Raw genomic sequence first — 6,000 nt, 5'->3', positions numbered from 1 at the left:
TGTGGGTACCAGGCGGGCAGTTAAGTAGCTCTCCAGCGCCCTCTGCCGACCACAGGCCGAAAGAGCCAAGGGCCTGGGAAGGAATGGACCTCTCCCTCAGCACCAACTGCCACTCTGGGCCAGAATGGAGAGAGAGGGGCCCAGGGGACAGCCCCACCTTGTCTCCTGTACTATGCTAATATTATAATATGATATAATACAGGGTTAGTCAAAATGCATAGGCCAATAAGCCATTCAATTGAATGGCTTATTGGCCTATGCATTTTGACTAACCCTGTATAATATACAATACTGTTGTTGTTCATTCGTTCAGTCGTCTCCGACTCTTCGTGACCTCATGGACCAGCCCACGCCAGAGCTCCCTGTCGGCCGTTACCACCCCCAGCTCCCTCAAGGTCAGTCCAGTCACTTCAAGGATGCCATCCATCCATCTTGCCCTTGGTCGGCCCCTCTTCCTTTTGCCTTCCACTTTCCCCAGCATAATTGTCTTCTCTAGGCTTTTCTGTCTCCTCATGATGTGGCCAAAGGACTTCAACTTTGTCTCTAGTATCTTTCCCTCCAGTGAGCAGTCAGGCTTTATTTCCTGGAGGATGGACTGGTTGGATCTTCTCGCAGTCCAAGGCACTCTCAGCACTTTCCTCCAACACCACAGCTCAAAAGCATCGATCTACTACAATACTACTAATACGAATATAATATATAATACAATACTAATAAGGGGAGCATTTGCACAGTTAAAACTCGTGCGCCAACTGGGCCCGTACCTTGGGAAGTCTGACTTGGCCACGGTAGTCCACGCTCTGGTTACATCCCGTTTAGACTACTGCAACGCTCTCTACGTGGGGCTGCCTTTGAAGACAGCCCGGAAGCTCCAATTAGTCCAACGCTCGGCAGCCATGATACTAACTGGAGCGGAGCGCAGGGAGCATACAACTCCTCTTCTGCACCAGCTCCACTGGCTGCCGATCTGCTACCGGGCTCAATTCAAAGTGCTGGCGCTCGCCTTTAAAGCCCTAAACGGTTCTGGCCCAACTTACCTATCCGAACATATCTCGGCCTATCAGCCCACCAGGACCCTAAGAACTTCGGGGGGGGGGGCTGCTCTCTATCCCGCCTGCTTCACAGGTGCGGCTGGCGGGGATGAGAGACAGGGCCTTTTCTGTGGTGGCCCTGCGGCTATGGAACGCCCTCCCCATGGAGGTAAGATCAGCCCCCTCATTGATGGTTTTGCGGAAAAGACTAAAAACCTGGATGTTCGAGCAGGCGTTCGGTTAACTCAGTGCAATAAGTGTAATGATTGAAGGACTGGCAATTTGGACGACGAAACTGGATCGCGATTTTAGTCAAGAGATGAATTGGATTGTTTATTGATATATGTATTGTGGATCGTGTTTTTATGCTTTTAAACTGTATAGTGTTGTTTGTTATAAGTTGTTGTAAACCGCGTTGAGTCTCCGGCTAGGCTGAGAAACGGCGGTATACAAGTAATAAATAAATAAATAATAATAATACAATGAAAAGAGTGAAGAGAGAGGGGGTCAGGGGACAGCTCCACCTATAATATAATATAATATAATATAATATAATAAATATACTACTAATTTGTTGTTCATTCGTTCAGTCGTCTCCGACTCTTCGTGACCTCATGGACCAGCCCACGCCAGAGCTCCCTGTCAGCTGTCACCACCCCCAGCTCCTTCAAGGTCAGTCCAGTCACTTCAAGGATGCCATCCATCCATCTTGCCCTTGGTCGGCCCCTCTTCCTTTTGCCTTCCACTTTCCCCAGCATCATTCTCTTCTCTAGGCTTTGCTGTCTCCTCATGATGTGGCCAAAGTACTTCAACTTTGTCTCTAGTATCCTTCCCTCCAGTGAGCAGTCGGGCTTTATTTCCTGGAAGATGGACTGGTTGGATCTTCTCGCAGTCCAAGGCACTCTCAGAACTTTCCTCCAACACCACAGCTCAAAAGCATCGATCTTCCTTCGCTCAGCCTTCCCGAAGGTCCAGCTCTCACATCCGTAGGTGACTACAGGGAAGACCATGGCTTTGACTAGGCGGATCTTTGTTGCCAGTCTGATGTCTCTACTCTTCACTATTTTATCGAGACTGGACATTGCTCTCCTCCCAAGAAGGAAGCGTCTTCTGATTTCCTGGCTACAGTCTGCATCTGCAGTAATCTTTGCACCTACAAATACAAAGTCTGTCACAGCCTCCACGTTTTCTCCCTCTATTTCCCAGTTGTCAATCATTCTTGTTGCCATAATCTTGGTTTTTTTTATGTTTAGCTGCAACCCAGCTTTTGCGCTTTCTTCTTTCACCTTGATTAGAAGGCTCCTCAGCTCCTCCTCGCTTTCGGCCATCAGAGTGGTGTCATCTGCATATCTGAGGTTGTTAATGTTTCTTCCAGCAATTTTCACCCCAGCCTTGCATTCATCAAGCCCCTGTACTATGCTAATAATATAATATAATAAATATAATATAATATAATATAATATAATATAATAATATAATATAATATAATATAATATAATATAATATAATATAATACAATATAATGATGGATGGCATCCTTGAAGTGACTGGACTGACCTTGAAGGAGCTGGGGGTGGTGACGGCCGACAGGGAGCTCTGGCGTGGGCTAGTCCACGAGGTCACGAAGAGTCAGAGATGACGGAACGAATGAACAACAATACAATATACAATACTAATAATACTAATATAATATAATATATAATACAATACTAGGTTCTTGTGGGTTTTTTCGGGCTATAGGGCCATGTTCTAGAGGCATTTCTCCTGATGTTTTGCCTGCATCTATGGCAAGCATCCTCAAAGGTAGTGAGGTCTGTTGGAATTAGGACAATGGGTTTATATATCTGTGGAATGACTGGGGTGGGGCAAGGAGCTGTGAATATTTCAACTGACCACATTGATTAGCATTTGATGGCCTGGCAGTGCCTGGGGAAATCTTTTGTTGAGAGGTGTTAAGATGTGCCTGGTTGTTTCCTCTCTGCTGTTTTGCTGTTGTAATTTTAGAGTTTTTTAATACTGGTAGCCAGATTTTGTACAACAACCCATGGATTCCGGCCATGAAAGCCTTCGACAATACATTAATATGATATGATATATAATACAATACTAATAATACAATGAAAAGAGTGAAGAGAGGGGGTCCCGGGGAGAGCTCCACCTTGTCTCCTGTACTATGCTAATAATATAATATAATATAATACATAATATAACATAATATAATATGATATACATTACTAATAATACAATGAAAATAGTGGAGAGGGGGGCAGTGGACACTTCTACCTTGTCTCCTGTGCTATGCTAATAATATGATATAATATATAATATACAATACTAATAATACAATGAAACGATTGAGGAGAGAGGGGGCCAGGGGACACCCACCTTGTCTCCTGTGCTATGCTAATAATATAATATAATATAATATAATATAATATAATACTAATGAGATACTAATAATAATGAAAAGAGTGAACAGAGAGGGGGGCAGGGGACACTTCCACCTTGTCTCCTGTGCTATGCTAATAATATAATATAATGTACAATACTAATAATACAATGAAAAGAATGAAGAGAGGGGGGGCCAGGGGACACTTCCACCTTGTCTCCTGTGCTATGCTAATAATATAATATAATATAATATAATATAATATAATATAATATAATATAATATAATATAATATATATCTCACAAACATATTTGTGTAGGCCTATGGATGTTTGTTGGAGTTAGGGACAAAGGACCCCTGTGAAAGCTTATGGTATTTACATTTTGGTGACACTTCATAATGTGCCTTTTTTTCCTCTTGTCTCGTCTGGATGAACCCTAGGTCATCAAAGTTGATGCCCCACTAAAGCTATTAATGTAATCCTAAGCATTTTAAAAGGCATTAAGTCCCACTAAGTCTAATGAGACTTACTCCCTCCTCATAAGCAGAGGTGGCCCTAAGTAATTTTCAACGGTAAGCAAACAGTATTTTGCCCCCCCCCCCCCCAACCAATCACTGATATGTATTTTCTGTTTGTCGTGGAGTTCCGTGTGCCATATTTGGTTCAATTTCATCATTGGTGGAGTTCAGAATGCTCTTGGATTGTAGGTGAACTATACATCCCAGTAACTACAACTCACATATGTCAAGGTCTATTTTCCCCCAAGAGTGCCTCAAGAGCGCCCCTGGGCAAAATAAACTCTACTGCAAATGCTTACTTTGCATAATGGGTTGAGCCGCCCCTGCTCATAAGTGTGCTTCGGCTTTGAGCTTCGCTTTTGAAGCTTTATTCCTCTGCATTTATTTCATAGTATTCACTGTGGAAACAATAGTTTACGTGTTCACCAGAAAAGGAATTCCACAAAATAGAGAGTTGATGAATAAACATGGGATCCATGGGAGGACCACTGGTTGGGAAACACTGCGAGAGCATGGGATCTCCATTTGAAATCTATAGTTGAGACCGAGTGTGGAAAAGACCCCAACGTTTTGTAACTTATGAGAGGCCACAAGTGGTAATGTAAGTCTTTTTATGACACAAGTGTCCCAACAGGCTTCAGATACAATACCTTGTTTGAAAACATAAGGGCTGCTTTATAACACACTGAACTCTTGGGTTGTTGTAGGTTTTTTCGGGCTATATGGCCATGGTCTAGAGGCATTCTCTCCTGACGTTTCACCTGCATCTATGGCAAGTATCCTCAGAGGTTGTGAGGTCTTTTGGCAGGCCCGTAGCCAGGATTTCGTTTCGGGGGGGGGGGGGGAGCTAAAAATTTTTCAGGGGGGGGTTCGGGGGGGCTGAGTTTTGGGGGGGGGCTGAGTCTGAGTGAAAGAGGGTCTAGCCTAGCAAACCTTTTGTATCATTACCCCAATACCCCAATGCATATGGGATATATTGATTATAGTGATCAGATCATGATATGAATAAACATAACAGTTTAAATAATGCACCAGTAAGGCCTTTTTGCGAACCACCATGAGAATTTCGGGGGGGGGGGGGGGCTGAAGCCCCTCAAGCCCCCCCCCCCCCCCCCCCCCCCCCCCGGCTACATGCCTGTCTGTTGGAACTAGGAAAATGGGTTTATATATCTGTGGAATGACCAGGGTGAGACAAAGGACTCTTGTCTGCTGGAGCTAGGTGTGAATGTTTCAACTGATCACCTTGATTAGCATATAATGGCCTGACAGTGCCTGGAGCAAGATTTTGTTGAGAGGTGATTAGATGTCCTTGTTTGTTTCCTCTCTGTTGTCGTGCTGTTGCAATTTTAGAGTTTTTTTTAATACTGGGAGCCAGATTTTGTTCATTTTCATGGTTTCCTCCTTTCTGTTGAAATTGTCCACATGCTTGTGGATTTCAGTGGCTTCTCTGTGTAGTCTGACATGGTGATTGTGAGAGTGGTCTCACACTGAACTCTTGATATTTAAGCGTCTGATAATCAGTTCTGACTCACACAAGATTATAGAAATGGTGACACTATGCTATTGAACTACACAGCTCATCATGACACAAAAAATAAATCCCACGCAATGTATTGTCGAAGGCTTTCATGGCTGGAATCACTAGGCTGCTGTGAGTTTTCTGGGCTGTCCAGCCATGTTCCAGAAGCATTCTCTCCTGATGTTTTGCCCGCATTTTTGGCAGGCATCCCCAGAGGTCTTGAGGTCTGTCTGTCAGACAACACAGAGAAGCCACTGAAATCCACAAGAAGCATGTGGACAATTTCAACAAAGGAGGAAACTATGAAAATGAACAAAATCTGGCTCCCAGTATTTAAAAAAACTCTAAAATTACAACAGCAAAACAACGGAGAGGAAACAAACAAGGACATCTAATTGCCTCTCAACAAAAGATTGCCCCAGGCACTGCCAGGCCATCCAATGCTAATCAAGATGGTCAGTTGAAACATTCAAACCTCGCTCCAGCAGACAAGAGTCCTTTGTCCCACCCTGGTCATTCTGGAGGGAGAGAATGAAATAAA

Source organism: Anolis sagrei, chromosome 9 (assembly GCF_037176765.1).
Source record: "Anolis sagrei isolate rAnoSag1 chromosome 9, rAnoSag1.mat, whole genome shotgun sequence".
NCBI classification, from domain to species: domain Eukaryota; kingdom Metazoa; phylum Chordata; class Lepidosauria; order Squamata; family Dactyloidae; genus Anolis; species Anolis sagrei.
The sequence above is the reverse complement of the archived record's forward strand: the minus strand, read 5'-3'. Positions refer to the sequence as shown.